Source organism: Macaca thibetana, chromosome 1 (assembly GCF_024542745.1).
Source record: "Macaca thibetana thibetana isolate TM-01 chromosome 1, ASM2454274v1, whole genome shotgun sequence".
NCBI classification, from domain to species: domain Eukaryota; kingdom Metazoa; phylum Chordata; class Mammalia; order Primates; family Cercopithecidae; genus Macaca; species Macaca thibetana.
Window position 1 is genome coordinate 28337358 of NC_065578.1, and position 27439 is coordinate 28364796.

Genomic DNA, 27439 nt, shown 5'->3' on the forward strand with positions numbered 1-27439 from the left:
CAAGGTGGCCTGGAGCACAGGAAGATGAATGGTCCAGCCGGGTTCTGTCCAGGGCTCTGGCTGAGCAGGTGTGGGTAGAAACCTCCACCCATCCAGGCCCCAGCAAATAAGATTTCTACAAGTGCAGATAGGCCGGCTGCCTGTTACTGCCAGAAGCTAAGTTGTTCTTTATGCCATAATAAATCTGGCTGTAGGAGTCAGCGAAAGCAATGATTACTTCTATGACCTCTCTGCTGGTCCCTGATTGGGACGCATTATATATTCCAGGCACCCAGGAGATGGAGCTGTGTCACTGATGGATGCCAAGGCCATTTGCAAGGCCCTCATTGGGAGTGGGGCCTGGCCACTCTCTCTCCCTGGGCTCCAGGGACCTCCCCCTGCTGACTTCTGATGGACAGGAGTTTAATGAGCTTTGGCCTCAACACCCCCATGGCTTTAAGGGCAGTGCAGAAATAATGGAGTCATTGCATAGTCAGGATCAACAGGTTCAAGTCAGGCAATGAATAGCCAGTTGGTAGAGGATGAGGGCTTTGGATGTGGGGATGTGAGAAAGCAAAGCTTTATTCGGCACTGAAATGCACACTGCTCAGTGCCCTCTGTAGACTGTCATATGTCAGTCTCCAGTTCCACCTGTGAGGTGGGTACTGTGATCATCGCCATTTTACAGATGAGGAGACTGAGGCTCAGAGAGCTTAAGCAATTTGCCCAGGTCAGAGAGACAACAAGGTCACACAAACAACAGCAACCAGTGTGATCCTTTGAAAAAACAGGGCAGATCCCGTCACTCACCTACGGAAACCCTCCAGTGCCTCCTGCTGCTGTGTGCATGAGCTCTGCACTCTTGACCATGACCTCTGAGGCCCGCATGTCCTGGCTCCACCCTCTCTGTCCACGTCCCTTCTGCACGCTCCTGCTCACTCCAGGCTCTTGTTCCCCCATCATTCTGAGCTCTTTGCATGGACACATTTCTCCAGTCCTGCATACCTGGCTCCTGCCTGGTGTCCAGTCCCCAGATCATTGTCCCCTTCCTGAGATGCCCTCCCTGAATACCCTGAGTGGCCCTCCAGCACCCACTGCCCCTGTCTCTTTCAGGGCCCATCCTGTGTCTGTCCCTTATTGCTTTCTCACAGTGGGTGATGAGCTTGTTCATTCACTGGGTATTTGTTCCCAGCAGACTGTGAGCGGCGAGAGGCCAGGGCCATGGAGGTCTTGTCCTCCTGTGTCCCTTGCACTGGGCATGGTGCCTGGCACATGACAAGAACTCAATGAGTATTTGTTGAATGAATGAAAGTTGCAGAGCTGGGGCTGGAGCTCGGGTCTGTCTGGCTCCAAAGCCTATACTCTTAAGCACATCATTTTTAGTCCTTGGATGACCACATGGCTTGATGTCATGAGGCTGGATTCCAATGCTGGCTCAGCTACCACCATGCTGTGTGGCACTGAGCAAACATCTGGGCCTCAGTCTCCTGATGTGTCCATGAGGAGGCAGAACTAGGTGCTTTCTAGGAGCTCATTCTAAGTAGGACAGCATCAGGTTCAACATGCCTCAGACAATGGGGCTGGCATTGCTCAGGGGGCCCCAGGCCATTGGCCTAAGCATCTGGTTTCTGAGGCTGGTGGCTTTATGCTGACTTTAGTCTGACGGGCTTGCACCCCAACCCTGGCTGGTCCTGGTGATCATGATAGTGACTGTTGTGCATTGTACCTAATACAGACATTGTTCCTAATCTCCCCAGCATCCTGAGAGTTGTGTATGACCAAGCCTATTTAGCAGGCAAGAAATCCGAAGCTCAGAGAACTGAGGGCAGAGCTCTCAATGTCAGAGCCAGAAAAGATTCAGTCTCTGGACTAGAACTTGGGACTGACTCCAAAGCCAGTGCTCATGCAAACTCAGCAACAACAGCCAGTCTATGCCTGCACCACACCAGCTGTTAGAGGCTGCTCTCAACCCTCAGCCAGGCTGTTCTCCCAAGTCTGCTCTAGCTGGGCTCACCTCCACTGAACCTCACCATCAACAGCCTCTCCAGGCCCAGGGCTGGCAGGTGGCGGGCCTGCTTGAAACACTGCCGGATCATCCTAGCCTGCTGAATTCTCACAGTGAGGGTGGCCTGAGTCAGCGGGAGCGCAGGAGCTGAGAACTCCTTTCAAGAAAAAGGAAACTCATCTAAGCTCACCTCCTACTCTCTCCTTGGGGTGGGAAGAGGGACCCTGACCAGAAGTGTCATTTTCTGCTGATTTCAAAGTGAATAATGTGGCTTTCTTGGGCTGTGTTTATTCTCTTAATGCATCCCTGTTTGAAGAGCACTGGGCTCAACGTCCCTCAGAGACAATAGGGCTGGCATTGCTCATTAGTGCCCAGGCTACTGGCCTAAGTATCTGCTTTCTTTTTTTTTTTTTTTTTTTTTTTTTGAGACGGAGTCTTCCTCTGTTGCCCAGGCTGGAGTGCAGTGGCGCAATCTCGGCTCACTGCAAGCTCTGCCTCCCGGGTTCACGCCATTCTCCTGCCTCAGCCTCCTGAGTAGCTGGGACTACAGGCGCCCGCCACTGCGCCCGGCTAATTTTTTCTATTTTTAGTAGAGACGGGGTTTCACCATGGTCTTGATCTCCTGACCTTGTGATCCGCCCACCTCGGCCTCCCAAAGTGCTGGGATTACAGGTGTGAGCCACCGCGCCTGGCCAGTATCTGCTTTCTGAGCCTGATGAAACCTTGGGTATAGTCTGAGCTTTGGTCTGATGGGCCTCTGTACCTACTTTGGCAGGTCCTTGCATTATACCTAATGTGGATGTTGTCTCTAATCTTCCCAGAAATCCTGAGAGATAGATGTTACCAAAACCATTTGATATACGAGGAAACAGGCTCAGAGAGGTGAGGTGAATTGCTTAAGGCTACACAGCTAGAAAGAGCCAAGACAGGGTTAGAAGCCATGTCGCTTGACTCCAAACCATTGCTCTTGTAATCACTGGAGAAATACTGGCAGATCTAAACCTGAAACACATTGTCTGCTGGAAGTTTCTCTTGTCCACGAACCAGTCTGCCCTCTCAACACTCACTCAAGCTAGGCTCAGCCACAGCCACAGATAGGCTTAGCTGTGGCCCACAGTCAAACAGGGTTCAAGGCTGGGCATCTAGTAGGCCTGCAGTAAAAGCCAGCGACTGGACAATTTAATGTCTTGAATCTACAGAGGGTGGAGGTGGCCTGAGTCAGCAGGAGCTGAGAAAGCCTTTTCAAGAAAAATGAAATGTATCTCAACCCACTCCCTACTTACTCCCAGGAGTGGGAAGAGGGAACCTGTCCAGGAATTTTATTTTCTATTGGTTTGAAAGTGGAACAATGTAGCTTTCTTGAGCTGTGTTTATTCTGTGACTGCATTCTCTCTTTGAAGAGGGCTGGGATTGCTCCCCAGGGCTCCAGCCCATGCATGCTCCTTTCCCTAAAAAAGGCATAGAAACTCTTCCCCTTCTAGCCTCTTACCCAATCAACCCTTTGCTCCCTTCCATGTCTGCCTCTCTCCCCCATGACAGTTATTAATTTATTGTCTCTGAGCTCCAAATACATCCTTCATTGCCCTGATTTGTAATACTGGAGCTGGACCCTGTGAACGGTTCTCTTGTGCCAGCTGGAAGTATATCAGGCTTTGTCAGGAGAGGGCGCTAGATGGACACTGTAAGGTGATAGCAGCGGGAAGGCACTTCCCTTCCAGGTTCTGGTCCTCCTTCCATATTTTTGTTTCCTCAGCACAGGAACCAAGGCCCAGTGCTATTACCTCAGTGGCCTGTGTGGACCAGCTCCAAACGTCTTTTCTGTATAACAGAAAAGAACCGTCAGGCTTCACTCTCTCCACCTGGACGTCGATTCTATAGACCAGCCCTACTCAAACTTCACACCAGCCTGCACCTATGTGGGATCAGGTTCCCACAAAGACGGCCATGTCCGCCGACTGAACCAGCTTACTTTCCCTGGCAGGTTTATTAGCCACTGGAGGCTGCATGTTCTCGTGGTCATCACTCCCTCATAGAGGAGGTCTGTGTCAGGGGGAGGACCTTCTGAGGCCCTAATTCCTTGATTATTCACTTTCTCTCAGCCTAGACACAGTAGCTACTTTTTTGCATTTGCTGCTTCTGGGTCTCATAGAGTGTTCTTTTCCCCTTTTTAGTAATTAACTATCCTTTGTTAGATAATAATTCTTTATATTAAAATTTCCATGTTCAGATTATGGGTGTGAGCTCTGTCTCCTGACCGGATCCTAATTGATAAGGAATCGAGAGCAGGAATGGTCCCAGGTGACAGACCCGCAAAGATGAGATTTTGGTAGGTTTCATTGTGCCTTTGGGCTTGAGCACAATGCTGAGTTCCTTGCCAGTGGGAATGGGATGCTCGTAATCTACAGCATAATGGCATCATAACGATGCTATCACCTGTGGTGGATTTTGGTGCAATGCCAACTGCAGCAAGTGTCTTGGGAACTCAAGTGACTCCTGCACCTGACCATGATTACACCAGTAATGATGCCCGCAAGGACTGTGGTGTGGGATGAATCTTGCATGCACTGGAGCACTTACTAGAAAAAAAAAAAGACAAGTCGAGGTTATTTAATTCTCAGCTGAAATCATAGTTTGAGGACCACAGAGTTTCCATGTCATCCGTAAAAGAATCTCATATTTCATGTAGCCACAGGGCTGATATTGCTGAAAACCAAACATAAAATTTAATTGTGTGGGTGGCAGAATTTAAATGTCAGTTAAATTTATAGCATCACAAGTTTTTCATGTGAAAGTTTGGGTATAAATTAGGGAAGAATGTGATCTTGAAACTTGGAATAGGGACATCTGGTTGGACTCAGATGAAATGGAGAATCCTGATTCCCTGAGGCCCTCCCCTCTTGTATCTGGGGAGGTTAGTTTTCCTTTGTTTGAAAACGTGGTGATAACCTCATATGGGGCAGATGCCTTGAGACAGCATGACCATTATCCTCAGGAGATGCCACAAGCACCCTTTGTTACCACTAGATTCATAACCAGGGTCAAATCTCAGCATGCTCCAAGGGGACAGGTACTCACTGTGATGCAGAAGGAGACAATGCAACAGAAGAAAGGCAAGATTTTGCTAATGGCAAGATTTTACATAATTCAGGGAATATATATGAGAGCTGATTCTAAGGGTGGAAGATAATAATTCTGAATTCATGGATGTGGATTTGGTATTTAATGTGTTAAGTTGTGCAGCTGAAGTTGGCTCTAATGGTTTACTCAGTTGGTTGACTGAAACTTGGACTTGAAGGTGGCTTACATTTAATGAAATTGAAATGCCAGAGGTCCAATGGCATAACGTGGAAGAGGGAATCCAAAGGCTTAAGGAGAGAGGATGTTGGAGTGAATTTATTATGTGTGACCTGCACAACCACTCCCCAAAACTATGTTCCATGAAAATTCTCAGAAGACACCTTCTTAGCTAAGGCACTGAGAAATATATTATTGAAAGGTGAACTTTCATCCTTAAGAAACTCTGCGGATGTTCACCTTCATAGTCCAGTTATTACCATAGATTATGCTATCATTCCTATGAACTTCTTGATTTCACGGGTATGATAGCCTCCTGGAGCAGCAGAGGCTAAGTGGGATTGCTTAATAGCCAAAGACAATACGGGTGATGTACCATAAAGGGCAGCAGGAATGTACCTGTAATTAGAATGCCTTGGCCCATAGGGATCTTTGGTGGTGACTAATTGACCACTTTGTCCCCAGAAAGGAAATGGACAGATAGCCTACTAAAGCACTGCTTGATCTATATAACAGAAAAACAAATGAACAAACAAAACTCTAGCACTGGTGCCCAAAACCTGACTTGAATGACTATGTTGGAGTTATGGTTTCTCATCCAATTTCTAGACCTAAAGCAATTCACAGATCAGAGCTTTTGATTTAAGAGGATGCCAGATCCTTTGAAGAAGATTCTTGCAGTAGTGCTATAAGTATATACCATAAATCTTCCTCCAAGCCTCCCTTATTCTAAGTGAAGTAACTCAGGAATGGAAAACCAAATATTGTATGTTCTCACTTATAAGTGGGAGCTAAGCTATGAGGATGCAAAGGCACAAGAATGATATAATGGACTTTGGGGACTGAGTGGGGGAAGGTTTGGGGGGTGCAAGGGATAAAAGACTACATAGTGGGTATGTGTGCACTATTTGGGTGATGGGTGCACTAAAATCTCAGAAATCACCACTAAGGAACTTATCCATGTAACCAAAAACTACTTGTGCCCCCAAAACATTTGAAATAAAAAGAATTAAAAAAAACTTCCTCAAAGCCTTCTCCAAGGGGACCTGTGGCCACTTACTAGAATGACTGCATTTGGGGAAAGAAAGTACCCAGACCTTTGGGGGATTACTAGACATTGAATCTGAATTTATGATAATTCCTGGGGATGCAAAATGCCACTGTGGTCCACCATTCAAAGTCTTAGATCATCAGATGATAGATATTTAGCCCAAATGTGTTCAGTTGGTCATTTCCCCAGTTTCTGAATGTATAAGTGAAATTGGCAGACTCTCACTGGAAGAGACCCCATTTTGGGTCTCTGACTTACGGAATGAGGTCCATCACGGAAGAAAGCGCCTAAACAGAAGTTTCTGGAACTTCCTCTCTTTGCCATGATTGCAAACTGGAAGCACTTCCATATCCCTGGGGAAATTTCAGAGATTAATGAAGCCTTGAAATATGCAGGGGTAGTGATTCCTATCTCATCACCATTCAAATTGCCTATTTGACCTATGCAGAGGTTGGAAGGGTTTTGGAGAATGACTACATTATTGTATATTTCATTAGGTGTTAACTCCAGTTGCAGCTGCTGCCCCAGATAGAGCATCTTTACTGGAGCAACTCAGTATACCACTTTGGTATGTAGCTGTTGACCCATCTACTGAATTTTTCTCTGTACCAATTAGTGAGGACCATCAAAAACAGTTTGCTTTTACCTGGAAGGGCCGACAGTACACATTCACAGTCTTGCCTCAGAGCCAAGTCATTTTCTCTTGCTTTCTCCTTTTATTTAGACTACAGATAATATGATCATTTTGACATTCTACAAAGCATTGCACTGGTGTACTACATTGATGATGAGCTGATTATACCTGATGAACAGGAAGTAGCAAGTACAACATATGTGAATGACAGAGTGGGAAATAAATCCCACAAAATTTCAGAGGTCTGTCGTTTCGGTAGTTTCTGAGGTTCAGTGGTCTGGAACATGTTGAGATGTCTCTCCAAGGTGAAAGTCAAGTTGCTGCACATTGCCTACTGCTAAAAAAGAGGCATAGCACTTGGTAGGCATTTTGGATTTTAGAGGCAACATATGTCACATTTGAGTGTGTAACTTTGACTCATGAGCAAAAATCTCCATCAGGTTTCCAGTCTTGAGTCAAGGAGGTTCTGCAGCAAATTAAGGCTTCAGAAAAAGGTTTTCTACAACGTGGATGATCCAGTAGATCCAGTGATTCTCAAGTTGTCCACAGCAGGTAGGGATGCTGTATGGAATCACAGTTAAGCCCCTAAAGGGGAATCACAATGCAAACTTTCAGGATTCTAAAGTAAATCTATTCCTGTTTATTCAGACACCACTCCCCCGCCCCCACCCCCAAGAAACAGCTTCTAGCTTGCTACTGGACTGTGGTAGAGACTGGATGCCTAACTGGGACATCAAGTGACCATGCAGCCTAAGATTGCTAATTAAGATTCTATTGACACAACTAGCTATAAGGTTCGCTTTGTGTGGCAGCAATCTATCATCTCATGAGAATGATATTAAAGAGACCTCACTTGGGCAAGTCTGGAAGGTGTGAGTAAGTTGTATGAATTAGTAGTTCAAACTCCTTTAACATCAACTCCTGCTTCATTTCCTTGTCCCCCTCAAATCATGCCTATGGCTTCTTGGGGAGCTCCTTATGACCAGTTGCTGAACAATGAAAACTCAAACCTGGTTTACAGATGATGCTGTCTGATACACCACCCAAAACAGAAGACTGAGGTATCACAGCCCCATTAGGGTGACCTTGAAATACAGTGGTGGGGGAAAATCTTTTAAGCAGTATATTTGGTTGTCCATTCTGGAATAAGAGATGACCAGAAGTATGGCTCTGCACTGATTTATGAGCGGTTGTTAATGGTATGGTTTGGCTGGATGGTCAGAGACTTGGAAGAAACAGGATTGGAAGATTGATGAGGGGGAATTCTTCAGAACAGTCATGTGGATGGGCTTCTCAGAATGGGTATAGACTGTGAAGATTTGTGTCCCATGTGAATGTTTGCTAAAGGGCATCCACTGCAGTGGAGGCTTTCAGTAAGTAGGTGAGCAATATGACATGCTTTGTGATGATCAGTTAACCTCTTTATTCCTCAGTCCCTATGCTTGTTCAGTGGGCCCATGAGTAAAGTGACTGTAGTGGCAGGGATGGAAGAGATACCTGGGCTTAAAAACATGAACATCCCCTTCCTGAGGACTTCTTTGGACACTGCCACTGCTGGGTGCTCAGTCTTCTGACGGAAGAGACCAACATGAGTCCACAATATGGCACCATTTCCTGGATAGACTGGTCATCTACCAGGTTTCATCTTGATTTCATTGTACCTCTCCCATCATGTAGGGGGCATCGATTCTTCCTTATTGAAATAGAATCATTATCTGGGGATAGATTTTATGTCCCTGCCCGTGATTCTTTTGTCCCTGCCACCATCTGTGTACTCATAGAATGTCTCACCCACCATCATGGTATCGTACACAGAATTGCCTCTTCCCAGTGAACTCATTTCACAACAGAGGAAATGCAGAAGTGGGCTCATTCCCATGGAATTAACTGGTCTTACCACATCACTCATCACCTGGAAGTGAATGGTCTAATTAAAAGATGGAATGGCTTACTGAAGGCTCAGGTGTGGCACCACTTGGGAGACATTGCCTGAAAGGATGCGGTATGTGCTTTGGATCAGACACCATTGTATAGTGCTACCTCCCTCATTGTTAGAAAACATGGGTCCATTAATCAGGGGTGGAAGTGGGAGTGGTTCTATGTCATTCAGTTTTCAATCAAGATGCAGAAAACATATGAAATTAACTAAGGGGGAATGAAAGAGAACTCTAAAGAATACCACTAAGATGAAGGAGAATGTACAAGGCCCAAAACTTAGAAGGAAGAGAGGATCCTCTCCACAGCAGGGATTCAGGCCCTTGAGGAAGGTACAGTTGCAGCCTATTGGATGGCAGAAAATTTCACTGGAATTTCAGTCCAGAGATGGTCTCATGGTGGGCCAACGTTAGTGGACACGGCTGCTGAGATGCTGATGAAATTCGGAAGCTGCCTGTGAGGGTTTCTGTTGAACTTGCTGGGAAGCCAGCTGGAGCACTGGCTGCCAAGAAGTTTCTCAGAGTATTTGGGGTGGGAGGATAGGAAACCATTTTTGGGAAGATAAGTCAAAGTCAGCTGGGGCTTGTATAGATCCTGCCTTTGGGAACCCAGATATGGGAGGGCTGCTGCTATCACCAGCGGTGTGCTCTACCGAGTGTCCTGCACACCACCGAATGCAAGAAGAAGCCAAGTACTCTGGAATCAGAGTGTCCAACATCCTGTCAGTGCCATCTATTGACAAAATCAACACCATGCCAGCTTGCAAGAGAAAATGTTCTAGTTTCACAAGCAGGCCATGAGGGTTGGATTTGGAACTCAGAAGCAATAAATGAAAACTGGTACAGGCTCCTCTCGTTATTATTCTTAATCACCCACTTGGAGAATGTTTGCTTCTTGTCTTTGTAAATTTGAGCTCTGCTGGCTCAGATATCTTTGTTCCTAAGGCAAAGATGGGGGGAATCCCAGAGAACACAACACTGGTTCCAATGAATGGAAGGATGAGACTGCCTCTAGCCATTTGGGGTCCTTACATCACCTATCAAACGGGCGGATGAAAAGGGTTACTCTATTGGATGGAATGATTGATCCTGGTTTCCAAGGAAAAATTTGATTGCTTCTACACAATGGGGACAGGTGGGCTATGTCTGGAACTCAGGGGATTCTGCGGGGGTGCCTCTTAGTACTTCCATGCCCAACTGTAAAGGTTAATGGGAAACTTCAGCAATCCAAAAAAGGCAGGATAATTGAGGGCTCATATCATTCAAGAATGATGTTTTGACTCACTCTTCCCGGTAAAAAATCCCCAACTAGCTGAGGTTCTGGTTGAGGGTAGTGGAAATTCGGAATGAGTAGTGGATATAAATTATGGCCTTGTGGTCAGTTACAGAAATGAGGACTAGAGTAGCTTTGCATATTTTCTCATTTCTTGTTATGTGTATACATTTATGACTATGTTGTTTCCTTCTCTCTCCTTCTGTTGGTATTATTATTTTTCTTTTTTCTTTCTTTCTTTCTTTTTTTTTTTTTGAAACAGAGTCTTGTTCTGTCACCCAGGCTGGAGTGCAATGGCACAATCTCGGCTCTCTGCAACCTCCGCCTCCCAGGTTCAAGTGATTCTCCAGCCTCAGCCTCCTGAGTAGCTGGGACTACAGGCACCTGCCACCATGCCTGCCTAATTTTTTGTATTTTTAGTAGAGATGGGCTTTCACTGTGTTAGCCAGGATGGTCTCGATCTCCTGACCTTGTGATCCACCCGCCTTGGCCTCCCAAAGTGCTGGGATTACAGGTGTGAGCCACTGAGCCCGGCCTATTTTTCTTTCCAAACATTATTTCAGGTTCAGGGGATACATGTGCAGGTTTGTTACATGGGTAAATTGTGTGTGGCAGGGCTTTGCTGTACAGATTATTTTGTCACCCAGGTAATAAGCATGGTACCCAATAGGTAGTTTTTTTGGTCCTTACCCTCCTCCCAGCCTCCACCCTCAAGCAGGCCTGGGTGTCTGTTCCCTTTGTTGTGTCCATGTGTTCTCCCCATTGTTATTTATGTACCAGTTATTGGAGGTTAACTTTACCATATGGCCTTTAGGAAACAGAATATTCAGTGTGACTGTGCTGATTTTGAGGAGTAGTTCATACAGCTAGCAAGGGGTAAATGATGTTGGAACTATGTATCTCCTTATTTTGAGGCAAGGGTGGGAACTTCCTTATGTGTACAAGGACAACTGCTCTCCTTAGGTGGAAACACAGAGTTGCCTTGTTGTGAATGGAAGTTTAAAAGTGTGTAGAAGATATATATGGAAGCTGATTAGTCAAAGGCAAGGACTGTGATGGTTCCACCTATTGTTTCTCAAGTCCACCCTTCTGTGTCCTGCTTTGTGTTACTGGAGCTGGACCCTATAAACATTTGTTTGCAGGCTGGTGCAATGTTAATCTCTGTCAATAGAGGGCAGTGGAGGGGTATTGCAAGGCAATAGAAACGGATGGTATTTTTTTGGTTTTTTTTTTGTTTTTTTGTTTTTTGTTTTTTTGTTTTTTGAGATGGAGTCTCTCTCTCTTGCCCAGGATGGAGTGCAGTGGCGTGATCTTGGCTCACTGCAACCTCTGCCTCTCAGGTTCAAGCAATTCTCCTGTCTCCGCCTCCCCAGTAGCTGGGACCACAGGAGCACACCACCACGCCCAGCTAATTTTTGTATTTTTAGTAGAGACGGGGTTTCATCATATTGGTCAGACTGGTCTTGAACTCCTGACCTCAGGTGATCCACCCGCCTCAGTCTCCCAAAGTGTTGGGATTACAGGCATGAGCCACTGTGCCCGGCCGAATGACATTTCTTTTCTGGTTTTGGACCTCCCTCTGTTTTGTTCAGTGTGGGAACTACCCAGGGGCACTCCCCTCAGCAGCCATCAGGGATCAGCTCTGCTGCACTCCCAGGCTAGGCTCTCCTCAACTGGCAGCCACTTTTACAGACCACAGCCACACCCGTAGTCATTGCCAGAAGTAGTAAAATCCCCCTCTCTTGTCGTTTCTGTGTTCGAGAGTCCTTTTTTTATCCCTGTTAGTAGTTAACCCCCTTTGACTAATGAACCTTTTATATTTTGTTTTGTTTTGTTTTGTTTTTGACATAGAGTCTCGCTCTGTCGTCCAGGCTGGAGTGCAGTGGTGCGATCTTGGGTTACTGTAACCTCCACCTCCCCAGTTCAAGTGATTTTTCTGCCTTAGCTTCCTGAGTAGCTGGGACCACAGGCGCACACTACCACGCCCAGCTAATTTTTGTATTTTTTGGTGGAAATGGGGTTTCATCATGTTGGCCAGGCTGGTCTCGTACTCCTGGCCTCAAGGAGTACTCCTGGCCTCAAGCGATCTGCCTGCCTCGGCCTCCCAAAGTGCTGGGATTACAGGTGTGAGCAACCATGCCTGGCCTCATGAACAGTTATTTACATTACATTTTCCATGTTCAGGTTACTGGTGTGGTCTCTGTCTCCTGAATAGTCCCTGTTCACATACTCTCCACCCTGGCATTTGGCCTTCTTGCTGCCTGCATCTCAATCAGATTTGAGATGAAGATTTGGCCTCCCCCTTGTTCTCCTCTTGGCCTTTCTCTTCACCTCTGCCTCTTTCAGATCCGTCTTGGAAAGTCTCAGTTTCTGTGCGAAGATGGCGAAGATGAGGATGTGGCATCCTCCCAGCATGCCTCGCGGAAAGGCCAAAGCCTGGAGCTGGGAATCAGGATGCCTGGGTTCTAGGTCCAGCTCAGCTTCTAACCTATGTCCTTTGCAGGCGGGGGAAGTGAAGAGAGCTTGTGTCAGATGTCTGCTTACATCCAAGCTGCTGTAATGAGCTGCAAAGGCTTTCTCCCCACCTCAATTTTCATGATGTTCTGTGATCCTCATGACAACCCTTCTTGTGGGCTGGCTGGATAGATCTTATCATTATTATTCCACTTACATTATTATTCCAATTATATTATTGTTATTCTGATTAATACAGTGCTTAATGGGGGCAATTTTGCTTCCCGGGGGCCATTTGGTTACCACAATATGGTTATGCTACTGGCATCTAGTGGGTAGAGGCCAGCGATGCTGCTAAATATCCTATAATGCATGGGACAGCCCCCCTTCCCCCAACAAGAAATTGTCCGGCTTGCAATGTCAGTAGTGCTGAGGATGAGAAGACCTGAGTTAATAGGTGTAGAAAGAGAAGTCCCACAAGGGGAGGTGGCTTGCCCAGGGTCACACAGAAAGGGAGCAGCAGAGCTTGGATGAGAACCCAGGCACTGAAACCCCCAGCCCTGGTCTTTTCAACCGTTCCCCATTCTTCTCCCAGGTCCCAGGGTAGGAAGGCACTGGGAAGCCAGTGAAACCTCCCCCGAGGGATTCTGTGCCTGCAGGTGGCTGACATTCTCCTCTCGCCTACCTGCCTTACCAACCCCCAGCCACTTGCCAATGCAACCATCTGCTTTCTCAACTCCTGAGCTGCCGGGAAGCTGCTGAGAAAACTGCACTCAGTGAGTACTGGCAACATCGCCAAGGGGTGATTGCCAACGTCGGCGGGCTCCAGCATCACCCATCGTTTCTGCCACCTCCCTGTCATCTGCTCCGACCTCCCTTCCCTTCAAGGACTATTCAGATCCTCCACCTTTCTTAAGCTCTGCCCTAGTCCCACCATCAACTCCTTCACTCCCAATAGTGACCTGACTTCCTCAAATACTCCCTTCTCTCCTGAACCTGTTCTCAGCCAACTCGGGAAGAGGACTCTTAACCTTATCTCAGAACAGACTCTCTCCTCCTCTAGTTGAGGGCCAATCTGTTTCATTTCTTTCATTTCTTCCCCTCCCATCCACATACTGTTTGTACTGCCCAGATGAGCCACTCACCCTGCTCACTCCAGCTGCAAACCTCCTACTCACCTTCAAACCCAGCTCAGATGTCAGCTTTCCTAAGATGCTGTAACAGATGTGGTTGGTGTCCCCCTCCCCTTGGCTCCCTGAGTTCTGCGGCTACAGACCGTTCTGAGCATGCTGACAGCTTCCCACCTCAAATGCCTGTATCTCTTTCTCTCTTTCTCTGGCACCTGGAGAACTTGCTTGTCTTTGTGGCAGGTGTCAGCTAGGAGTACAGGGGACAGGAGGAGTTAATGCCTCGAGAGGCGGTGAACAGGGCCCACTGCCCCTTGAGTCATGAGAGTGGACTCTGGGACGTCTTCCACGCAGGCCTCAGAGGCTCCCCAGCAGGACTGAGCCCCGAAGCTGCCGTCGCTGTAACCCACTGCTTAGTTCACGCTTCACTGACTTTTCTCTTTTCCCGGCTTAGTCGCTCTGTTTCCACATTTTATCTGAGAGGGATTCCCTCTCAGATAAACTATCAGCACTGGGCCCTTGACTCAGGGCAAGCTGTTGAAATTACCATTTCCTGGGGTTGCTCACATTGGAAGCAGCAGGCGGTTCTTCCATGTGCTTCAAAAAGAGCACCTTTTGCGGCAGCCACCCTGAGACACACCCCTGTCCCCCTAACCCTGGAGGGAGTTAACTGCTCCCTCCTCCCGTTCCCTGATGTCTGTTATTGTTACTTGACGCAGAGTTTCTGTCTCTTGTTCCAGACTGTCAGTCCCTGAGATAAAGGCAAGCTCTTCCCCACCTCTGTGTCCCTTTAACCTGGCACGTCATCCCGGCACATCAGTGGCCAAGAAATGTTTGCTGAGTGAGTGAGAAAGGGAATGGGTGAAGGGGACAGGAGTCTCCAGGGCCACCCATGGTGGGTGACTGGCCCTGTGAAGCAAATTGTCCCATGGATGTGGTCCTCTGAATCCCGCCTTCTCCTCTCTGTCAAGGGGGCCTATCCCTGCCCGCCCCTGCCTCACCCTGCCGTTGACCCCCGTCCTACCCGCTGTGATGCAGTCTGCCTGGTGCAGGCCAGGAAAAGTCTCCAGACAGGGGAGTGGGCGTCTCAGCAGGAGATTCTGGCTCTGGCTAAATGAAGGTCACAGGAACCGAGTGAAATGCTGTTATAATGCGACGTAATTCAGTGCTGCCTTCCAGGAGATGTCGCTTTGGAGGGATGGATTTGTCCCAGCTGGACTCTGGGGCGCTTTCTGAAGCACACGGAAGAACTACCTGCTGCTCCCGATGTGAACAGCCTCAGAAAATACTAATTTCGACAAATCAACTTATTCAGGCCAAACGCATGGACCCAGTTTCCAGCAGGAGGAATTACAATCCTGGCTGAGGAAGTGAAGCAGCTGCTGCGGAGCCAAGTGGCCGTGCAGGCCACGTCCAGCCCTGAAGCCCCTGGGGAACGGGATGCTCTGAGCACAGGTAGCCGAGCAGTCAAACTCAGTGCCCTGGTCCCGTGAAAGACCATTTTACAGATGAGAAAATAGGCCTGTGGCAAACTGAGGCAAAGGAGCCTCAGTGCCCAAGGTCACACACATTGAGCCAGTGGCAGAGCTGGAGCCCTGAACTGAATCCAGATAGCTCTGGCCCCACCCTCCCCCACAGCTGTGAAGAGCAGGCAGTGAGACTCGTGCTGAAATAAAAACTAAAACAACCGACATCGTGACCGACTCACAGGTTGGGCCTGCCCTTTTGTTACAGACACTGGCCTGGAAATGAGAGACTCTGGGATCTGATGCTAGTTCTGCTCCTACCTTCCTCTGTGACCTGAGTTTCCCCATTCAAAGGGCATAATGCTCTGCTTCCCAGGATGCTGTGAGATCACATGAGGTCCAGAAAAAACTCTTTGGCACACTGTGTGAAAGTAAACCTGGGAACAGCGTTATCGTCACCCACATACCTGCAGCGATGGGATGCTGAGGACAGGGATGGTCCCTCCATTGAGCTGCTAGAAGTGAAGGAGAAACCAACGCATCTTTTTCTAGGCACACAGCTCTGAGCCAGGGGAGGGGCCTTAGGGTGGGTTGTAAGTCTGGAGGCCTTGGCCTTCCTCCCATAATGTAGGGGTGTCTCTGAAGCCATATTCCCCTTGCTGTCCCAGCAGGTGACATGGAATCTCAGCTCTTAAACATCCTGGCTGCAGAGGTTTGGCAGTGCTGGGCTGGGGGCAAATATCTGGGGAAGAGAAAGAGAGAAAGAAGAGGTTTACAGAGGAATGGGGAGGAGGAAGAGGAGGGTGAGAAGAAAAGAAGGAGGAGGCGGGAGAGGATGAGGAGGAAGAGAAGGACAAAGACAAGGAGACAATGGAACATTTGGAGGAGGACTGTTTCCATTCTGTGGTACAAAATGCAAGCAGAAATTGTGGGCTCTAGAATCAGAAAAATCTAAAATCAAAGACTGGCTCCACCACTCAGTATTTGGGGGACTTTGGGCTAATCATTCAACTGTTCTAAACTTCAGTTTTCATATCTGTAAAATGGGGATAAGAATGGTGTCCATTTCTTAGAGATAATCTTGGCAAAGCATTCAGTACTATGCCTGGCCAAGAGCAAGTCCTCAATATGCAGTAGCTAGAGCAGCAGCAGAAGTGGGAAAAGGAGCTGTAAATCTACAAATGTGTGTGTTCTGGGAGAGGCTGGAAAATCCATCCCACTGGAAGATAAGAGGGCTTGTTCATACAATGAGCAGATGGATTTGTCTGAGTTGAGAGAAGTCTGAAGAGTCACAGAAGCCCAAATCACACATGCAAAGGAATGTAGCTAACAAATTTTACTGTGAGGACAACAGTTTATGTACCAATGGTGGCTAAATTGATAAATATATAAGAAGCTGAGGCCGGTGCTATGGCTCACACCTGTAATCCCAATACTTTGGGAGGCCGAGGTGGGTGGATCACCTGAGATCAGGAGTTCAAGACCAGCCTGGCCAGCATGGTGAAACCCCGTCTCTACTAAAAATACAAAAATTAGCCAGGCGTGGTGGTGGGCACCTGGAATTCCAGCTACTCAGGAGGCTGAGGCAGGAGAATCACTTGAACCCGGGAAGCAGAGGTTGTAGTGAGCTGAGATCACACCATTGGACTCCAGGCAGGGGAATAGAGTGAGATTTTGTCTCAAAAAAAAAAAAAAAAAAAAAGAAAGAAGAAGAAGCTGAAGGCCAATTTCATGTCACTAGATCACTCAGGAAGAAATGTACATGAGCAAATGACTGTCATGTCTCCTGTTAGGGAGACAGAGAGGGCGATCCACAGTGAGGGAGCACTGACTGTGTGGCAGCCACACTGGGGCACTCACTGGGGTCAACAGCAGATGAGGTGCAGCAGTTGAAACAACATGAACTCAGTCCCACAATGGGTGAGTAGTGGAGCCTAGACTCCAACCCAGCTCTGCCTGCAGCCAAGGTTCTGAGTTGGCCAACACCATGTCTGAAGGCTGGATGTTCCCAGGCCTGTAAGGCCCAGCAAGACTGGGGAATAGAGCAGCCCAAGACGGATGGGTATAGACACTACGGGTGCAGGGCCCTTCCCTTTAGTCATGATGGGCCAGACAAGAAGTTTAGCTAGAGACCATGTCTGCAAGCCCAGGTTGGCTGTGCTGAGCTGCAGGCTTTCCATCTTCTTGGAACTGTGAAATGCTTGCAGGCTTTCCCCTCAGCCCCCACCAAGACAGGCACCCCCACCCCTGCACATGGAGACTGGAGCTTTCTCTTCTTAGCAGATGCTACCTGGGTGGTTGTGACTACAGGGCTGTGGGTGGAGATGAGACAACTCAGGATGTACACATTTTTGAATTGGGATAAAATACCAGCTAAATATTTGTCCTAGGTTTTTCCTCTTAAGGAATTGAATTATGAGATGCCAGTTGTTTTAATATGAGCTGTGCATCATCACACACAGAGTCTATTACATGCATAGTGAGCCGCACACACGCATACAGAAGCAACTACACACACAGATACACACCCACGCACACAAAGAGGAGATCCTGGAACTATTTTCCTAAGGGACCATTTTCAGGGCTCACTTCAAGAACACTGAATGGTTCTTAGGAAGCAGAGAAAGTCTCCAAACTCAAGAAAATGTTTTTCCTAGGACCTGTGAATGCTACACATGATAATTGTCCTAATCTGGTTCCTCTAGGTCCTCTCTCTACTCTCCAGCCCTACCTTGCCCTGAGGATTATTACTTCCTTAGCCCTTGGGGTGCTCAGCTTTCTGGGGTCTCCCTGAGCCGCCCTCCTTCATCTAGCTTCCAGAAGGTGAAGACAGAATAGAAACTTTAAGGTCAGAGCTCATCTGTGGAAATGGATTAATCCAGTTTTAGCACCATGGACAGCCCCCACCACCCCCAATTTCTTCCCTCCCAGTATTGGAGGAGGCTGAGGTTCCATTTTGATAAGTTTGGGAAGGAGAAACTGGGAGCTTCCTGCTAATAGCATTAGGACATGGGGACATCCAGGTTACTGAGAGGTCTGCATCCAGACAGGGCTTCGTCTACTCCAGCCACAGGCTCATAGGTTCTTTGAATTCTCCAATCTAATATTTCAAAGCCATGCATATTTTGCCCTCTGTGATATATCCATGATTGTTTTAATATAAAATATAAAATAATGGGCATTTTCCACACAGAGGGATGATGTCCTGTACCCATGTTATGGCTTCATGTATCTCTGGGCACACTGCCAAAATTCCTCTGGGGTGTGTGGTGTGAGGTACACTGCCCAGGGAGTGAAGGCCAAGATCCTTGACTTGGAATTCAGCGTTTTATGTTCTGGCTCTTAACTTTTCCCGATCATCATCCACCACTTCCTCATTTTCCTCCTCTATTTTCATCCGTGCCCACCCTCACATGTCACACAAGATTTACTGTCCCCTCACAAACTCCCTACACATACAACAGGGTCGCGTTGAGCCACTGACCCACCTCCAGGTCTCTTTAGACTGAACCCTCTCCCCATGGGAGAAAGTGGGTCTTTCCACCTCTGCCTTCCCTGCTCCTGCCTGTGAATGCAGACACACAGGTCCTCGTCCTCTGAGCAATCCGAGGTTCAGCCCATGCCACCCAATAGGGCAGAGGAGTGGCTCTGCTGTTTTAAGGAATAAACATTAGCTGAACCCCATGGTTTTTATTTTATTTTATTTTTTTTTTTGAGACTGAGTCTAGCTCTGTCGTCCAGGCTGGAGTACAGTGGCCGGATCTCAGCTCACTGCAAGCTCCGCCTCCCGGGTTCACGCCATTCTCCTGCCTCAGCCTCCCGAGTAGCTGGGACTACAGGCGCCCGCCACCACGCCCGGCTAGTGTTTTGTATTTTTTAGTAGAGACGGGGTTTCACCGGGTTAGCCAGGATGGTCTCGATCTCCTGACCTCGTGATCCACCCGTCTCGGCCTCCCAAAGTGCTGGGATTACAGGCTTGAGCCACCGCGCCCGGCTATTTTCTTTTTTTGAGACAGAGTCTCACCCTGTCACCCAGGCTGAAGTACAGTGGCACAATCTCAGCTCACTGCAACTTCTGCCTCCCAGGTTCAAACAATTCTCCTGCCTCAGCCTCCTGAGTAGCTAGGATTACAGGCACCTGCCACCATGTGCAGCTAAGTTTTGTATTTTTAGTAGAGATGGGGTTTCACCATGTTGGCCAGGCTGGTCTTGAACCCCTGACCTCATGATCCTCCCGCCTCGGCCTCCCGAAGTGCTGGGATTACAGGCATGAGCCACCATGCCCAGCCCATTTCTTTTCTTTCTTTCTTTTTTTCCTTCCTTCCTTCCTTCTTTCTCTGTCTCTTTCCTTCTTTTTCTTTCGTTTTCTCCCCTTCCTCCCTCCCTCCCTCCTTCTCGCGCTCTCTCTCTCTCTCTCTCTCTCTCTCTCTCTCTCTCCTCTTTCTCTCTTTCCTTTTTTGACAGGGTCTCCCTCTGTCTTCCAGGCTGGAGTGCAGTGGCATGATCTCGGCTCACTGCAACCTTTGCCTCCTAGGTTCAAGTGATTCACCTGCCTCAGCCTCCAGAGTAGCTGGGACTACAGGTGCTCACCACCATGTCTGGCTAATTTTTGTATTTTTAGTAGAGACAGGGTTTTGCCATGTTGGCCAGGCTGGTCTCGAACTCCTTACCTTAAGTGACCTGCCTGCCTTGGCCTCCCAAAGTGCTGGGACTACAGGTGTGAGCCACTATGCCCAGCCTCATTTCTCTTTTTGATTTTTGTCTCATAACATGGGCTCCTCATCATTGCTCTTCCTCCCTCAGCCCTGCCACAGACACCAGTGAACTAAGGAAAGAGTTTCAAATCTTGCCCAGGTCAGCTGCAGCCGGAGAGTAAAGGGTTGAGCCTTTGGGGGATTTTCCTCACCCTATAGTCTAATTGTGGCTCAGTGAACCTTCAACAGAGATAGAGGCTGTGTGCGAACTGAGGCCTCTGCCTCAAAGCCTCCATGTGAAATCTTATCCTGTGAGATTTCCTGCTGCTCTAGCATCGGGCCAGGGCCTCCAGGAGGCTGTTGGGGTGGACAGAAGGAATTGCAGCTGTTCCTGTCGGCATCATGAATGGCCCTGATCCTGGGAGGTTAGAGCAGGAAGGTGCCACTCCCACACTGGTCAACAGCCCCATGGACACCTGCTGTATGCCAGGCCTGTCCTGGGCTTGGGGGCCACATGTATGGGTTGGACATTGCCCTTTCCCTCGGGGAGTTCACAATCTATGGGCTGGTGGATGAATCACAAATTTGGCCCAGAGAGTGGGCGTAACTCAGCCCAGGTCCCACAGCCAGACAGCAGACAGGGTTGGGACAGAGCCCAGGGTTCCTGACACCCCGGCTGCCCGACCAGGACTTACTGTGCAGGTGCCAGGCCAGCAAGAGGGGTCGGGAGATGTTTTGCAGCGCAAGACCCTGACTTGTGATAAGCGTACACAGAGACAGAATCAGAAGTAAAGGGACTGGACCCACAGAAGTGCTTGCACCTGCTGGCGGCTCCCTATCTCCAACTCTTATCCAATTCTGTACTTGAAAAATGGCACCGCATCAGTTAGGACCTGAAAACACCAACAAACGGGCTTAGGCAAATTTGGTAAGTCAGCGGCACAGCCGACTGAGAACTCCAGAGCGAGTGCTCCCCAGTTGCCCTTTGATCCTGCGTTCAGGTTCGGGCTCCATCTCTCTGGCAATCTCTCCTCTCTCCTTCTCGACTATTGCCCATCCTTGCTGGCCCATCACACCCTCACTCTGCAGCGATCAGAAAAGAGCCAGTCGCTTCCGGGAGCTCCCTCTGAAGAGAGGGACAGCTCCTGTTTCCCAGAAACCCCAGCAAACATCTCCTCGCCTTTCATTGGTCTGAACTGGGTCATGTGCCATTGCCAGAACCAATCACTGTACCCAGCAAGATAGGCTAGACCGACCGGCTTAGGCCAATCAGAATCCGGCCCTGAAGCTGAGGGTGGGTCATTCAGGGCTTGTGTTGAGAGGACAGGGTAGTTCCCTGAGGGAGGGTTTGTGTACTTGGTGGGAAGTGGTGACATGGGGGCTGGGGAGGCAACAAAGCCCTGAGATAGACGCCATCGCCATTGCCTGAGATCATGAATATGATCCAGTCAATCAGAACTCCCCCTGCTGCTTCAGCCCTGTCTCCATGTCCTGCCTTATGGCCAAGCCCTCTGCTTAGTGGCATGGAGTCCCCCTTCCCCATACTGGCTCATGACTCCATTCATTTGCCCTTGCTGTACCCTCCATCTGGGATTCTCAGCCCCCAGCCTTTACCCTCCTTATCTTTTAGATCCCAGGTCAAGCTTCACCTTTTGCAACTTGAAAATAAATAATCTCTGCCTAAAATAAATAATCTATCCCTTCCCACAGCACCTCGCTCCCACCACCATCATTTCCAACACCGTTATGGTCAGGTTTCCTAATGCATCCCCGCCTCTACTTTCCACCTGCTATCCACACAGAGCTGCCAGTTCCTTGAAGGTTTGGCTCTGTATAAGACTTAATTAATTTCTGTGTTCTCAGACTCTGGGTACTGCCTGGTTTAAAGAAAGAACTCAATAAATATTTGTTGAATTAATGAAAATAAGTTTGTGTTGAAGACATGACTTATTTGAAGGTGTTTGCATTTTAACAAATGGCAAAGCCTCAAGCCATAGGAATGGAGCTCCAGTGGTAGAATTTCAAGCACCAATAAGCTGGGGACAGAAGCTCCCTTTAATGCTTGGGGGAGGAAATGGCTGTCTTGGAAAGTGGAATTTTCTATTCATGCCTTTTCAGTGCAAAGAACAATCACGTTGTCTCCTGAAAACAAATGTGTTTCCCTTTGGCTGTCTGGTGGGAGGAAACTTCTCTAGTCCTGTCAGCTTTCCTGCCCTGGTTCTGGTTGAGAGAATGTTCCTCATGACATCCCTGTGAGTTATGTGGGTGATGCCCTGGTTGACCTTCTCAGCTCTCTGACCCCCTAGCCCCCAAGCCTTGCCCACCAGTCTATCTCTGTCTCGGTGGGGAGACCCCAACGTTAGTTGGGAGTTTGAAGAAGCCTTGTTCTGCAGCTCAGGCATTTCCACATCAAGCCCATTGGCTTGACTGCTTCTCTCCAGCTGACCTGAGGCACATCCTGACCATTTGTGCCCTCCTTGGTCCTCTAGTCAAGCCCACCTCATGCCCCAGCTCCACACACTATGCATGCTCTCTGCCCTCAAGCTCATCCCCGCCAGTCTAACCCAGAATTCTCCTCAGCAGCACAAAGCTGGCTGGGTCCCTCCCAGCTGGAAACCCTTCCCAGGCTCCCAGTGCCCTCAGCTCACAGCCCATGCAGAGGCACAGATATCAGCCAGATGCACATCATGAAGTACCTGTCCCTACTTTTGCCCCTGCCCTTCTCCCTGTCTAGATGCCCTCCCCTCTTCGTTGATCTGGTGAGCTGTTACTCGTGCCTCAAGATCCAGCGCCAATATCCCCTTCTTAGTGAAGCCCTCCCTGCTTGGCCTATTTCTGTCTTGGCACACGTCCCCCGGTCTGTCTCCTCCACTAACCTGTGAGCATACCTGGGTCAGAGGCCAGAGTGATTTCTGTCTCCAGCATCAGACAGCAGAAGAGGCGTCAACTTGTGTTTGTAGAGGGTTAAATGAAGGATCAAACTTGCTACTGTTACAATAACAGCAACAATTGTATCTTTTATTTTGGAACATACACTGCACACCAGGCACTGTGCTAGGCAGTTTGCCTGCATTTGTCTGCTATGACTTTACAAGCCTTTCTGAGTTTGGTACAATTATTAGGTGCATTTTACAGATGAGATACAGTGTGCTCAGAGAGGTTAAGGGGCAGTCCAAGGTCACACCATGAAGGAGTGAAAGGGCTAGAACTTGAAATCATGGATGTCTGGCTCCACTTGCTTCATTTACTGGGGACCTACTATGTTCCAGGTACTGTTCTGTGGTCTGGGGATACAGAATAGGCCAAGTCCCTGCCTTTATGGATCTCACATTCTAGTGTATGGTGTAGGGAGGGGACAACAACAAATGAACATATAACAAATGCCAGGGGCTGATCAGTGCTAGATAGTGGGGACATATTACTTTGCTAGGGCTGCCATAACAACACCACAGACTAAGTGGCTTAAACAACAGAAATGTATTTTCTCATAGTTCTGGAGGCTGGAAGTCCAAGATCAAGGTGCTGGCGGGGTTAGTTTCTTTGGAGTCTCTCTCCTTGGCTAGCTACCTTTGTGCTGTGTCCTCAAGTGGTCTTTCCTTTGTGTACACTTTGATATCTGTGTGTCCTAATCTCTTAGGTCTTCATTTTTGACTTAATCACCTTTCTAGAGACCCTATCTCTAAATGTAGTCACATTCAGAGGTACTAGAAGTTATGGCTTCAACATGAGTATTTTGAGGGGACAAAAACAATTTAGGGAGTCAAAGAGTGATAGATGGGGGTTGGTGACACTTTAGGGGACATCTGAGCAGGGATGGGAATGAAGTGAAGGTCAAGCCCTGCTTACAGCTGAGGGAAGCATACTCCTGGACAGGAGAAACAGCCTGTGCAAAGGCCCTGGGGAATAGCAGAAGGTCACTGTGGGCAGAGCTTTGTGCTGGGGAAAGGAGAGGGGATGAGGTCAGGGGGCAGTGGGAGCTGAGGGGGCAGATGCATGCGTGTTCCCAGAACATCCTTACAGAACTTAATGGCTCAAATGGACTGACTCTTCCTACCCCTGGGAGTATGTAGTTCAACACCTGTGTTGTGCAGAAGGGGAAACTGAGGGCCAGAATGGGAAAGGATCTGTCCAGAGTCACACAGTGTGTTGATGTTGGACCTCCTGCCTAAAGACTCTGCCTTTAGCAGCCCTCTCTCTGGGGAGGTATGGACGGGGCGGCAGCTGGTGCAGGCAAAGCTCTGCTGAGAGGACAGATTCAAGGATTGGGATTATCGTTATTGTTATTGTTATCCCTGTGCAGATGTGACAGTGTATCCCACCAACAGCCAAGGGGAGAAGAGAAGCCCAAGTGTGAGGGGCTCAGGGCAGCTGCCCCCAGAGTGGGGAGAGTAATTTCTACCCAGGCAGTGTCCTCCTGCCTTCTCCTGATGTGCTTCCTTGTTGCCAGCTTATTAAGCAGTTTTCACCCCAACAAACATGGGTGCAGCCTCGACCACTGTGAACCCTATGCCAGGCTGGGGGAAGTCCCAGATCCTGTCACCACAATTACCATTGAACGAGCATGGTAGAGAAGGTGCCAGGAATGGTGCAGTCCCTCACCAGCACCATCTTGTCCATCCTCACACCTTATGGAACAGGAGGGCACAAAACCCATTTTAAAGATGAGGTGACTGGCCGGGCATGGTGACTCATGCCTGTAAGCCCAGCACTTTGGGAGGCTGAGGCAGGCAGATCACAGTTCGAGACCAGCCTGGCCAACATGGTGAAACCCTGTTTCTACTAAAAATACAAAAATTAGCTGGGTGTAGTGGTGCACATCTGTAGTTCCAGCTACTTGGGAGGCTGAGGCAGGGGGATCTCTTGAAAGTAGAGGTAGAGGTTGCGGTGAGCCACGATCACGCCATTGTGCTCCAGCCTGGGCGACAGAGGGAGACTCCATCTCAAAAAAAAAAAAAAAAAAAAAAAAAAAAAAAAGGTGAGGTGACTGAGTTCCAGAGAGGTCAGGCACCAGCTGGTGAGTGGCAGGGATGAGATTTGGAACTTATGTCCATGGGCCTCCAGAGAGGGCCAGCTCTAACCACCCCACCATCCTACACCTCACGATCTCCTGGGCACTGCCTACCCCCTGCCACCTTTGGGAGAGCCACTCCCCCTCCCTGGACCTCAGTTTTCTCATCTGGAAAATAGAAGGGACAACTTCTGACCCTTCTGCTTCCTGGAATGTTGTGGTGACTCCTTGTCTACGAGGTAAATGGACTCATAATGACATGGACGGTAGCACTAACCCCCGCGCCACACACCTGAGCTCCTCAGGCCCGCTCTAAAGCCTATGGAGCAGGGAGCCTCAGCCTCATTTCTTGAGGAGAGAGCTGAGGCTCAGAGAGATTCGGAAGCCCGCTCAAGGCCACACAGGTAGAAAGGTTAGTGCTGGGACTGTTATCTGTTGGATCCCTTCCCCCATCCTGTAGGAGCTGAGCCTCCTTACACTGTGATCACTGGTGGCTGTAGGACAAAGTAAGGCTGAGTTTAAAGGGAACTTACAAAAGGGATCATGTCATCTCTCCCCATTTAATAGCCATACTCTGAACCAGCAGCTATGAAGCCTGCATGGCCCTGTCCAAATCCCCACCCTCGCCTTCCCCTCCCTCACGGCTCCCAGCTACCTGCTCCTGCAGTTTCTGGAACGTATTCTCCCACGCCTTCAGCCTGACCTGCCTGTGAGCTGCTTCCTCTTCCTGGAATATTCTTCTCTCTTCCTGTCCCTCCTCCAGCCCACTCTGCACACTGCTGACAGAGGATCTTTAAACACAGGATACCAAGGGCATCACAACCCAGCTTCAACCTCTCCCATGGCCTACTCCTGCCCTTGTTAAGCTGCTAGGCCTTGACACAGCCCTCGTGGTCCTGCCTGACCCAGTCCTGGTGGTGTTTCCAGCCTTGCTGCAACCTCGCTGGGGTCTGTGTTCCCAGGATGCCCCAGGCTCCTTCTTGCCTTAGGGCCTTTGCATAGACCACTCTGGCCACCAGAAAATCTCTTCTCCTCCTATTTACCTGATTGGCTCATTCTGACCCTCCTGGTCTCAGTTCAAATGTTTCCTCAGTGGGGTGTTCCCTGGACTCCCCAGATCAATCCCTCTTTTTGTTCTCCCTCACATTGTTTTATTCTCTCACTTCGCAATAAGCATACACATTTTCAATTATGTTTATTTATGTTTCATTCCTCTCCTAGACTATTTGCTGTCTCCGGACGGGAAACATCCTGTGATGTTCACGATGTCTAGCACAAAATAGGTGCTAGGTAAATAGATGGAATGAGTGAGTGAATGAGTAAACAAAGTTGAACATCCTCAGTCTCTTGATGAGACAGATATTCTGGGGCAGTGTCCCCAGGAAGGCCTGACAGGTGCCTTTCCCCCCCAAGTGCTTGTGTCCCCTTTGGTGAGTGAAGTCAGCAGGGATGCTGTCACCATGGCTACATGCTCGGGAGCCCACATCCTGTTTCAGGGCTATATTTAATTCCACCGTGCTCCATTCATCACTTCTTCCAGCAAGATCATAACATTTTGACATCATCAGGGGCCTGGAGATGCGAGCGTATCGAGGCACCACTGAAATGTCAGGTGGGAGTTCCCCACACTCCCTCATGCCTGGAAAGGATGAACAGCTTCCACCCATAGGAGGCCAGTTATCCTTTGCTTGTTTGGTGAGACCTGCTCCCTGTTGGGGGAGGTAGGAGCCGCCTGGAGGCCCAAGGCTGTTGGGAACCCGCAGGTACCACCAAGCCCACCTGTCTCCTAATAGGAGCTCACCGCAGCTGCTCAACACGTGATTGGTTGAATAAACGAATTCATCAGATTGATCCATCTGACTGGTGGTTTCTGCTGATTGGTTCCTCCTGTGATTTGCTTGTGTGATAAATACTTTCCTCTTCAGTCCTGGGTTATATAAGGCACCCGCCTTCCTATTGTGTGTCCATTCTGCCAGCAGCTGAAGGGGGCAGTCTAGCTGAGGCCCAGAGCTCAAAAGAACACCTAGGACATTACCTCTTCCAAGGACTATGGGGACCGTAGTGGGGGTTGAGTCCAGACCTTCACTCCCTCCAGCATTCCCTTCTCTTCCTACTTCCACAGAGAGTTATTATCTCCACCTGACAGATCAGGAAACTGAGGCCTAAAGAGGGGCGCACAGCTAGAAAGGGGCAGAATCAGGATTCAGACTCTGTCAGACTCAAGCCTGAGGTCTGCAGGATTTCCCCTAAACTGCTGGAGTCAGAGACTGCTAAAATAATGGAATCTCAGAATTCGTACTGAATCTGATAAAAAATAGGGCCATCAGGTGTCAAAGTCTAGTACATCCCCCACCTCACCACACTGTGTCCAGGGCATGCACTCGCTGGGTCTTCCTCTGACCTCTTGGGCTGACCCTTCTTAGTCTCGTAGCTGGGTCCTTCTCTTCTTCCTGCTCTCTCAAGATGGGAGAGCCCAGGGCTCAGTCGTCCACCTTCTCCTCCTCTCCATCAACATTCTCC

General features: G+C 48.8%; 1 long non-coding RNA gene across 1 annotated transcript; it reads right to left on the reverse strand.

Moving 5' to 3' along the window:
- Positions 1–543: 543 nt before the first annotated feature.
- LOC126958564 (uncharacterized) lies at positions 544–21036 on the reverse strand. The gene is made up of 3 exons (XR_007727229.1): positions 20607–21036; positions 4418–4560; positions 544–2141 (listed from the first exon to the last, which is right to left on the reverse strand). It is a non-coding gene; the product is annotated as an uncharacterized LOC126958564 (long non-coding RNA).
- Positions 21037–27439: the final 6403 nt, after the last annotated feature.